Here is a 12,957-nt window from a genome sequence, read left to right as displayed (position 1 = left end):
TTAATAACCAAAATTTATAAAGAACTTGTAAATCTCAACACCAGGAAGAAAAACAATCCAATCAAAAATGCGCAAAAGAAATGAATAGACACTTCTCCAAAGAGGATATACAGATGGCCAATAGGCGTATGAAAAAATGCTCAATATCACTAATCATTAGAGAAATGCAAATTAAAACCACAATGTGATATCACTTCACACCAGTCAGAATGGCGCTCAACAAAACAACACAGAATAAGTTCTGGCGAGGATGTGGAGAAAAGAGAACCCTCCTGCACTGCTGGTGGGAATGCAGACTGGTGCAGCCACTGTGGAAAACAGTATGGAGATTCCTCAAAAAATTGAAAATCGAACTGCCTTTTGACCCAGCTATCCCACTTTTAGGAATATACTCCAAGAACACCATAGCACTGTGTCAAAAGGAGAAATGCACCCCCATGTTTATGGCAGCATTGTTCACAATAGCGAAGATCTGGAAACAGCCAAAGTGTCCATCAGTGGACGAGTGGGTTAAAAAGCTTTGGTACATATATACTATGGAATACTACTCAGCCATAAGAAATGATGACATCGGATCATTTACAACAACATGGATGGACCTTGATAACATTATACGGAGTGAAATAAGTAAATCAGAAAAACTAAGAACTATATGATTCTTATGGGACCATACATAGGTGGGACATAAAAATGAGATTCATAGACATGGAGAAGAGTGTGGTGGTTGGGGGAGGGAGGATAGGGAGGGACTTAGGGGAGGGGAAGGGCATAAAGAAAACCAGTTAGATGGTGATGGAAGACAACTGGACTTTGGGTGATGGGAATGCAGCATAATCAAATGTCAAAATAACCTGGAGGTGTTTTCTCTGAACATATGTACCCTGATTTATCAATGTCACCCCATTAAAATTAATAATCATAAAAAATTTTAAACAAACAAAAACAACCCCTCTATACTAACAAATTGATCAGTCTGGATGGAGTGGATAAATTCTTAGAAACACACAATCTTCTAAAAGTAAATTTTTTTAAAAAAATGAGAGAATCTAAATAGACAAATTATAATTAGTGAAATTTAAGCAGTAATAAAAAACCTCCCCCAAAATAAAAGTCTTGACTGGATGGCTTTACAAGAGAATATTAACACACATTCAAATAAGAAATAACACCTGTTCTTCTCAAGCTATTCTAAAAAATAGAAGAAGAAAGAAGATTCCCCAACTCATTATATGAGGCCAGCATTATCTTAATTTCAAAACCAGATAATGACACTACAAAATAAGAAATATATAGGCCAATATCCATGATGAATATAGATGTTAAGATCCTCAACAAAATGTTATCTAACTGGATCCAGCAATACATTATAAAGGGCATACACCATGACCGAGAGGCTGTGCAAAGTTGTTACAATATCCATGAATCAAAAAAGTATACACCACATAACAAAATTAAAAATAGAGAAACAAATATGATTCTATCAATAAATGTAGAAAAAGCATGTGACAAAATCCAGCACTCATTTATGTTAAAAACTCAGCAAAGTGGAAACAAAGAAAACATACCTCAATGCAATAAACACTATATATGATAAACCCACATCCAACATTATACTCAATGTGCAAAAACTGCCTTGATGCTAGACAATTCAGTTCATCTCTATTATGTCTCTGGTTCCTTTCAAGCTGCTGCCCCACTGCTGGAGCTCAAAGACATTGAGTTTGAGTAAGTCTATGTGTGAACCCTTTAACAAGAGCTGTCTGAGACTCTAGCGGCGTTTCACTCAGCCACAACCTCGGCTGGTTTTTACAGCCAGGAGTTATAAAACTTATGTATCTTCCTGGCTTTAGAATATTAGATTTGGGGACCTGGTGTGGGGTTGGGGCTCCTTGTTCCTCAGGGGGAAACTCTGCAGCAGAGATAACCCATCTGATTTTTATCTGTCATGCGCGGGTGTGGGTCTAGCCCTTTCTGCATTTCTGCCCCTTTGACCAGGGTGTAAGTGGTTTCTTCCTTAATCCCTAGCTGTAGGACTTTTCTGTTCAGCTAGATGTCAGGTGGCTGTGAATGTTGATATTTCTGTAGTTTAGTTGTAATTTTGATGTGTTTGGGGGAGGATTCAAATACTGTATTTACCTCAAAACCTTCATCTTTTTAAAGGCACTTAAAAACTGTATTAACAGGACTATTTAATATTATCTTTTCTGTAACTATTTAGGAAATTTCAATATAATTTTATTCAATGACAGAGAACATCATAGCATAAACATAGAAGATTACATCTTTAAAACCTCCTAAAAATAGAAAGCTTTCTTCATTATTAAAAAATATTTACTCTTAAAGAATTTAAGAAGCACAAGGTTTCTTTTCTCAGTAATTTAGAGATTTGTAATGGGAGTAAACAACTATATTTGGTCATTGCTAAACAAGATATAAGCTGCACAGATCTCCAAATTTCAATAGAATGCTAATTTGAACAAAGAAAAAAACGTAAAAGTGTGCATGGTGGGTTGAATATTTAGCTTTTCTAACATGCAGTTCAAGCCTTTTTAATTGTGTCAAAATCCAGAGCAACAACATTAGTAGCTCTGCTTTACTGCTAACTGGCTATACTGCAGCAGGAATATGATTTTCTTCCAGGTATAAAATCTCAGATAGTCTTCTAGAAGAGACTGATCAGGCTGGTTTAAGGTCTGCTTATGAAGTTAAATCTGAAACTGTTGGAAAGAACTAGGGCTGTTTGACATGGAAGAAATACTTGTTAGGAATAGAATTTTGATGTGTGGATGGAGAGAGAGGTCATGCTTATTCCTTCAAGTATTTACAGGAAGTTTACACACAAAAGGGAAATTTTTCTGTATCACCTAAGAGATCAAATGTGGATCATAGAAATTATAGGGAGCCAGAACTTAGTTTTTTAGAATATTTAAGGGATGTCACAATACAAAGCTTGCTTTTTTAAGGAGTAATATGCCTATCACTAGAAGTATTCAACTAGAAGCTGGAGGATTATAGGCCAGTGATATTTAAAAAGATTTTTTTGTTGGCATAAAAGTTGATCTGAAACTGTTTAAAGTCTCTTTTAAATCTGATATTCTATACTGAAATTGACTAGTTGATTTTTTCTTTAATGTTAGTATTTTGAGAATAATATATCACCATCAACAAGTATTTCTGAGTGATTATTGTATATAGAGGGTTGTGTTCTATCTTAAAGGTAGATATATGGACACTGCACTTTTAAAAATATATACTGATAAAAAAATAAAGATAGAAACCTCCAGCATTAAGGTAGGATGTGTGAAAGTCTTCTTTCTAATCATTGTATGTTTTGATTCCATTTTGTTTCAGGGAAGTATACTAAACAAGCACAAGTACTACCACATATGGAAATATGTAACCCCAAATGGATGCTGAGCATGTAATTATTGAATGTAAAGTGTATTGGATAATTAGTACAAGGAATTTGTCAGTTTTATATTGGCTTTTGGGTTATCTTAACTTTTAGACCTTGGGCAAGTTACTTTTTTTTTTTAAAGGCTTTTTAAAAAAATTTTATTTATTTATTTATTTATTCATTCATTTTTAGAGAGGAGAGAGAGGGGGCGAGAGAGAGACAGAGAGAGAGGAGAGAGAGACACAGAGAGAGAAGTGGGGAGGAGCTGGAAGCATCAACTCTCATATGTGCCTTGACCAGGCAAGCCCAGGGTTTCGAACCGGCGACCTCAGCATTTCCAGGTTGACGCTTTATCCACTGCACCACCACAGGTCAGGCACAAGTTACTTTTCTTATGACAAAAGTGATTTAACAATATTTACTTCTAAAATATTTCTCTTCTATTATTAGAATTTGGAGTGCTGTGGAGACACAAGAACATCAAAACTGAACCACACCATTCCCTACTTTGAGATCACTAAGGGAAGAATAATGGTAGAAACAATAATAAATGAGGAAGTAAAGGGTCATTGTATTATTAAATGGGCTTATAAAAATTTGGGCTCAAACCAGTGACCCTGAGGTCATTTTGATATTTCCACATTCATGCTGGTAACTCTATGCTTAAGTCAGTGATCTCAGAGTTCCAAACCTGAGTCCTCAGCATCCCAGGTCAACACTCTAACCACTGTACAACTACTGTTCAGGCAGTTGTAAAGTGTTTTTCAAATTAATTAATTTGATTCTCACAAACACTGTGAGAGGCATTTAGAACAGGTAATTTTATTTCTTTTTCTTAGATGGAAAAACTCACAGCTTGAGCAAAACCAGATAGCCAGTGTTCTTTCTTCTCTATCACACTATATTGTAATTTATTGAAGAAGGGAGAGATTGAGGAATAGATTTTAGGATTCAGGAACATTCTTCTCAATAATTTTAGCCCTTCCAACAAAAAATATTTATACTAGAAAAAGCCAAAAGGAAAAAGAAGGAACAGAAACCTAGAAAATAGTGAGTTTTTAATTAGGATGAGGAGAAAAATTAATTATTGTGTTATTAGCTTTTGCATATTTTTTTAAACCTTGATAGTTAGTGTTTTGGCTCTTAAGACTTCTACTTCTACAATCCTGTATTTAAGCTTCTTTTTAAAAAAATTTATGGTTTCCAGCACTTGTACCCGAATGGTTCAATGTTTTCTATCTGAGTAAATCTGATGTCTTTTGCTTTTAATGTCTTAGGCTTTTCTTATTTTCATTGCTGTTATTTGAGTTAATGTGTATGCTAATGCTTTTAAAATGGAAAATGAATATAAAAATATAGAAGTCATAAAAGAAAATAAATCCATTTAAATGTTTAGCTAATTTATCTAGAATCTATGTTAGCAAATTAAGAAAAATAATGTTGCATGTAGCAAGAAGCCATAACTAAGATAAACATTTCTTTTCTCTGACCCAGTATACATGAACTAAGTATTTTGAAATTGTGTATGATTAGCAAAAATAACCCTTAGAAAGCAAAAGGTGTGTCCATGAATTGAGTGGAAGGAAAACCACATGTAAGCATAAAACATGCAGTCAGAAAAGCCATGATGCAGTTTCAAATTAATAAATAACATGTGCTTGAACAAAATAGCTTAGCATACGTATTCCAGAACCAGTAATAACTGGATAGAATTCACTTTTATTTCTATTGCCATAAAAAGTTTCGTTGTGCTAGCTTAGAGTTTATCACCTGTTCCTACCCTAATCCCTAACAACCACTGACTGATATCTGTTCCTATAGCTTTGCCTTTTCCAAAATCTTATATAAATAGAATGACACATATATAGCCTTTTGTGTCTGTTTCTTCCTTTCTTTTTTACTTAAAATAATGTCTTTGAGGTTCATCCAAGTTGATACATGTATCAGTAAGTCATTCCTTGATTCATTTAATTGACAAGCCAAAACAAAGCAACTAATATAACATTTCTGAAGATAATGTCAAATTTGTGTGTCATAAATTTACCTGTATGCACTGGATATATAAATAGTCAAATAAATATTTGAAGAAATATTTTTTCAATAATGAGTTTGGTTCATAACAAGATTATAAAAGTGTATATATACAGGTAATGCATAAATACAAGTAGATGGAATATGTTATATAACATCAATATTTTTTCCAGTGGAAGATAATGAGTCTGATTCACCCCAAATCTCATAGCAGCTCTTTGCCAGAGAGAATGACTATCAACTCTCTAAGGCGTTAAAAAGATCAGTGAGAGCACTGCCAATAAAATTGTACTGCCCTTTGTATGTGACAACCTTGCCAGTAAGATACAAAATATAGGTGAAATTGCTTTGAGTTGTGTTTTGATGTTTATATTGAACTATTTCTACACAGGAAAAAAATGGAAAGAGAAAATTGTCTTTGAATCCCTTCAATTTCCTTTTCTGTAGGTAATCATAATAACATTGGTTAACATTTACTGAGCACTTATTGTGTACTAGGCACAGAGCTAAACGTTTTATGACAGATTATTATATTTCTCACAATAACTCTATAAGCTAAGTATTTTCATTACCACAGTTTTCTTTTTAATTTTTTAAAATATTTATTGATTTTAGCCCTGGCCGGTTGGCTCAATGGTAGAGCATCGGCTTGGCATGCAGGAGTCCCGGGTTCGATTCCCAGCCAGGGCACACAGGAGAAGCGCCCATCTGCTTCTCCACCCCTCCCCCTCTCCTTTCTCTCTGTCTCTCTCTTCCTCTCCCGTAGCCAAGGCTCCATTGGAGCAAAGTTGACCCTGGCGCTGAGGATGGCTCTATGGCCTCTGCCTCAGGCACTAGAATGGCTCTGGCTGCAACAGAGCAACGGCCCAGATGGGCGGAGCATCGCCCCCTGGTGGGCATGAATCCTGGTCGGGTGCATGCGGGAGTCTGACTGCCTCCCCTTTTCCAACTTCAGAAAAATACAAAAAAATAAAATAAAATATTGATTGATTTTAGTGAGAGAAGAAGAAAGAGAGAGAGAGAGAGAGAGAGAGAGAGAGAGAGAGGAACATTGATCTGCCCCTGTATGTGCCCTGACTGGGGATCGAACTGGCAACTTTGTGCTTTGGGATGATGCTCTAATCAACCAAGCTATCTCGCCAGGGCCATTATCACAGTTTTCAAAGAAACTTAAACAAAGAATTCAAATAGCTTGTCCAAGATCATACACCTAATGTTAAAACTAAGATTTGATACCAAGATTTAACTCCAACAATATTCTACTCTAATCCTTGCAATATACTACTATATATACACTTAACCTTTTAGATTTTAAAGTCTAGAATTCCCTCTTTCCTGCAAACAAGTAATTTTAGTGTCCTCCATTGTTATATCTTCCTTAAGACTTTTAGAGGTTTTGTATTCATCCATCTCTAGTTTTAATGACCCACCTTCTTAATTATCTCTCACTGTCTTGTTCTTCACCCAATGTTGTCAAGATTGCCATTGATTAAATTAATGTCAGGGATGACTGCATTTTATACCAAATTATCTCCAATAAATTACTACTAGTAAGCTTTTATCAGATGCATGGGAAATGAGTGCCAATGTACAGAAGAAACTCCCTAAAATCCATTATTTTATAACATTTAAGATACCATAAGGTTGTCTATATCCACCCATATCTTCCCCTTGGTCCTCTGAAACTAGTGACAGACTGCAAGACAAGAAATATAGGTACATGGTGTTCATGTAAAACAGGTTTTTTGTTTTTTCTTTGTTTTTTTCCCCTTAAACTAAATAATCTGGACGGCAGCTATGCTCACCACTATACCACCAACGCCGACTGTTAAACTAAGCAATCTGAATGGAGATCACACCTGTGACCAGAGTTTCAGAACAGCTATATCCAAATTGATCTAACAAACATTGATTGATACCAGTTTCAACATTATTGAAACCGTGTATTGAATGGTCTCCTAACAGCTTGAGAAAATTATTTATAACCTTCCTTGAAGGTTGAATTTTTAACTAGGAAATGACCTATGTATTGAAAAGATTAAAATTTCATGTGACTTAAATCACAAAAGAGTTACTTGATTATACTAGTCTTGGTATAAATTATGTTACATCATCAAATATTATTTCACAGTAAAATCCAGAACTGGCAAAATTTCCCAAACTTCCAAAATGGCTGAAATGAAACATTATAATAGAAAGAAAAAGAGTCTTATTTCTTAGAAAAAATCAGAACTCTGTTCTAACTTACTTAAAAAAAAGTACTACTTTAAGTGCATGTAAGTATAACTAATATGAGACATTTTATACTTAAAAATTATTTTATTTAATTTTTAAAGTTTATAATAGATTGCTGGTATAGGAAATAAAAACATAACTTGGGTAAAAGTATTAAGATCTATCTTGTAACTGACAGCCAAAGTATAGAAACTTTGTTATTGTGAAAGTAAATAAGTAGCATCATTTGTTTTAAATCTAGGGTAAGAAATATAGTTTTAATGTAAAGCAGTTACTTGCTAATCCTTTAGAACAAAAAGGATTTTCATCACTAGAAAGCTTGCTTTTTTCTTATAAATATAAAAAAAATTCTTCTTCAGATCCAAATATAATTGAGACTAAAATACGTTGGTGACAAATACTTACATGATAAATTGTTCTCAATACATCATTAAGAAAAAAAAGTTGGACACATAACTATTCAGTGTCATCCAAGTTTTGCTAAATAACTGCTCACAAAAATGAAGGGATAAATATCCTCTAATTTTTGTAAGCAGTATATATGTAATAAGCACATGAAATGACTAGAATGCAATATACTAAAATGTTAACAATGATTATTATTGAATAGTGGGACTACAAGTGATTTTATTTTTTTATAGTATCTGTATTTTCTAAAATGTGTATAAATGAACATCTATTATTTTTAAAATTTATTTTATTTGTGGTAGAGACAGATAGAGGGACAGAGAGGGACAGACAGACAGGAAGGGAGACAGATGAGAAGCATCAGTTCTTCGTTGCAGCACCTTAATTGTTTATTGATTGCTTTCTCATATGTGCCTTGACCAGGGGGCTACATCAGACCGAGTGACCCCTTGCTCAATCCAGAAACCGTGGGTGACCCCTTGCTCAAGTCTCAGCTGGTGAGACTTGCTCAAACCAGAAAGAAACTTCAGCCCGTGCTGAAGTTGTCAACTTCAGGGTTTTGAGCCTGGGTCCTCTGCATCCCAGTCCAATGCCCTATCTACTGTGCCACCGCCTGGTCAGGTGAACATCTATTATTTTTAATATATGATATAAAAAATAAATGTGAAAAAGATAGCCTCAAAGGGTGTGAAAACTTCATTCAATTTATAGTCATATTCATCCATTGAATTGTCCTTTAAATAGATGTATAATGATTCTCACTCATTTTTTTTTTGCATTTTCCCAAAGCTGGAAACGGGGAGGCAGTCAGACAGACTCCCGCATTCACCCTACCGGGATCCACCTGGCATGCCCACCAGAGGGCGATGCTCTGCCCACCAGGGGGCGATGCTCTGCCCATCTGGGGCATTGCTCCGTTGCAACCAGAGCCATTCTAGCGCCTGAGGCAGAGGCCACGGAGCCATCCCCAGCACCTGGGCCATCTTTGCTCCAATGGAGCCTCGGTTTTGGGAGGGGAAGAGAGAGACAGAGAGGAAGGAGAGGGGGAGGGGTGGAGAAGCAGATGGGTGCTTCTCCTGTGTGCCCTGGCCGGGAATCGAACCCGGGACTCCTGCACGCCAGGACGACGCTCTACCACTGAGCCAACCAGTCAGGAGCTGAGAAAGATGTGGGTCATTCGAAATGCATGTGAGTCTCTCCTTGCAACATCCTTGAAAATTTGTCAGCTGGGAAGAAAAACTGCTTATAGGGTACTTAAACTCCCCCCAAGTCCTCCTTTTTTACTTAGGTAAAATAAAGACTTTTAATTGACAGAAGACTTTGAGAAAATAAGGTATGGGCAAACTTCACCCAAATGAAAAGTCTACTTAACTGATGTGAAAGACAGACAAAAGATAGATGCCACGTTATCACCTTTTAAAAAATCTTTAAAAATAGCATTCCTTGTTTATACTGTACTCCGATGATTTACCTGCTGATTTAATCACATTTAAATATGCTATCAATAAAAAAATTGTTGTCTATTACCTAATATTTACTTTATTCTATTGATATTGGATTAATTCTTTGTTAAGTATAGTCAATAAAGGATGATATACATGTCAGCTTGGAAATCAACCAAATTTTTACTTGAATACTCCATGTTCTACCATTTAGGACCCCCAATACATTACTATTCTCTGCATTTTATTTGTTTGCTTCTAAGATCCTTATTTTTGTGAAGGAAAATTATCTTTAAAAGGGATACAGTGCTTATAACACAAAAACTTAGGAAAATACAGTAAACATTAAAATAAAGACATAGATGTCTATTAGTTGGAAATCATTTATTGCTTCTATAAAAGTTTAAATAAAAACCCTACAAAAGTTCACATTACAGTCTGATACAGTTTTAAGGTGATAGTATGTTTCAGAGGTAGTACCAGTAAAATGGGTTGCAAGTTTTCTAAAATTAATTACTTAACAAGTTAATCCAAAATAAATTTTCAATGTGGAACAATATATACTTAATATGCACTTTAATGGATCATAATTATATTTTCATTAAAATATCACTTCATTCTTTTTTGTACCTTAGCAAATCTGATATTAACAAAGGTTTATTTTCAGCAGTGGTATGTTGACTGTAGGCTCACAAGTTGATAGGTTCTTCCATTGTATCACCAGATCATAGCTTGCTGAAAAAGACATGGTGCTGTCTGCCAAGGATAACATCAACTTCAAAGATAAGCCTATTGACTAACCATTTAGACACTATGGATTTTATAACTCTCCTAAAAGGTTAATCTATCAGAATTTGGCAATTTTAGGATCCAAATGAAAATCTCATATATACTGCCTTTCTGCATTAGTAAATTGGTATATATATATATATATATATATATATATATATATATATATATATATATATATGGTGTGTGTGTGTGTGTGTGTGTGTATATATATATATATATATATATATATATATATGGTATATCATCACTGCAATGTAGAAGAAGGACAGTAGTTCATTTTTTTGTTTCCAGAATGTTCCTTAAAAACAATCATAAGCTATCAGTCTACTATGAGGAAACTATTCCATGGAAATGTGCTAAATGCCTCTTCCTTTCAAAAATAGCAATGATATAGATCTTAGAGTCTAGAATTCTTTTAAAACATACCTAATGTTTTACCCTACAAATTTACATATTACCGACTGTGAGAGTGTCTTAAAATAAATGTTGCTGTCTTTGTAAAAATGACCTCTTGAACGTCTTTTGAAGTCTTGGTAGTATACAGAACAAAGGATGTGATTGGGGTGCAGACTATTCTTCCTCAACAATAAAAAACACTTTTTATCATATGATGCCATAAAACATTCCCAGGTTCCATAAAAAAGCCAATTTAAATTTTTCTTACATGTGTTAATTTTCCTATTCACCAGGGTAACTGCAGTACTTTTCTTGTGAATGTTTGGATGAAATGGGGAAGGTAACTTTATTCATTTGTTTTTGTATTTTATTACAGATTTTGGAAGATAAGTGCTCTTGGATACACATTTTCTGCTTGGAAACTGGTTAGCTATCCTAAAATTTAAGTAAACATCAAAGTTAGGTAAAAGAAAAAATTTTTTTCACATTGACATCTTTTTTTGTGAGCAATGGTTTAGACAGTGTGTGATCTGTTTCAATTTTATGTCATAAGCCCTCTAGAAAGACACACTTGTGTTGGGGATCACCCAACTAACCATAAACTCTATGATTTGGATTGGGGAACTTCAGTTAAAAGCCCTGAGTGAATGTGTCTTGGATGCAAACACCAAGAAGCTGTGTGAATGAATGACCTTTCGCAGACACAAAGGAATGCATGTGAACTGGCTTTAGAAAATTAGCCTAGAGGTTCTAGATTGCCCCTTTTTTGTGCTTGTTAATTAGCAAAAGAAAAAGAATGTTCTGACCAAATTAGCCCTTTCTCCATGTCAGCAAAATGGCCATTAGTCATTCTTTCCCCTTATCACCTGACCTCCCTCCCTTGTAATCCTGTTACCTCTGTTCTGCTTCTGATAATAAAAGCTAAGGGAGAAGGAAATTCAGGTCTTCTTTGCCTCTGGCAGGCCTCCCCCTCTTCCTCTTCACATCAGTTTGTGTCTTGAGTAGGTTTCTTCCATGCGACACTTAGTTTCCAGCAAGATGGATTGTTACACACTTGTGGTTTTTTCCTCTACTGTCATGAAGATGTTCATAAAAGAAGTCATAAACTGATTTTTTTGTCTCTAGAATGTCTCAAAAACAATTCAAATCTATATGTATGAAATAAATATTTTCTTCATAATAGATTTTCAAATACTTGACCTTGGCATATTTTTCATTCTGCCAATTCTGATTTTCTTTCTGGATATAGCTATTTCCATTGGTTCCTGCTACAGAACAGCCACAGACTGTCATTTTAGAAAGGTTTTAATTGCAGTGATAGTAAAATAAATAATTCTGGAGCCAAAGCACAAATGCCACAACAAAAGTATCTCTAAGTGTACTGTTATGACTTACACGGTTTCTATTTTAATGGAACTTTAAACAGGGACAATGGAATCGTCTATGTTTTTTCTCAAAATAGGAGTCTTTCTAAGAATTACACCTAGAAGAATCCTTAAATCTATTAAACTTTCTAATTAAATAAATTTTATTAATATCTTTGAGAATATAAAAAAATTATTTGCTTTAAAGTTTATAGCATACTGAGCAATTGAAATCCAATGAAGTCCTTACAGTAGGAGGTGAATGAGTATTATTTGATTTAGTGACTAAATGCTGTGATCTGACAAATAAAATCCATAGTTGAAAGATGTAGGTGAGAATCATCTATCTTCACTTTGTAACAAGAACCGAATAAGGAGTTTAAAAAAGAAGCAGAAAAACTAGAGTTTACAGATAAAGTCAATGACTAGGAAGGAATGCAGCATAATCAAATGTCAAAATAACCTAGAGATGTTTTCTCTGAACATATGTACCCTGATTTATCAATGTCACCACGTTAAAATTAATAATAAAAAAGAGAGGCTTAAAGGCCTGGAATTTGTTCATGCAACTTAAATGATTTATATATTTGCTCCACATAGTAGGGACTCTTTATCTCATGAAGTAATTGGCGAGACAGATAAATTTAATCCTAATATCTGAAATTTTATTGTTACTCAGAACCCTTTTTTTAAAAAAAAATAAAATTTGACTTGTCAGCAAGGAGTACTAAACAGTGTTTGCAATGAACCATATGGCTGTCAGCTAAAAAGAAGCATACCTAACCAATGATACATTTTTGTTAACAAAAAAACTATAGTATGATGGCAGCAATATTAAATTAAACAAATACCTGACAAAATGAAAGATTACAAATGAACCCTACTTATTTAT

This window comes from Saccopteryx bilineata, chromosome X (assembly GCF_036850765.1).
Source record: "Saccopteryx bilineata isolate mSacBil1 chromosome X, mSacBil1_pri_phased_curated, whole genome shotgun sequence".
In the NCBI taxonomy this organism is placed as follows: domain Eukaryota; kingdom Metazoa; phylum Chordata; class Mammalia; order Chiroptera; family Emballonuridae; genus Saccopteryx; species Saccopteryx bilineata.
Note: the sequence above shows the minus strand (reverse complement) of the source record.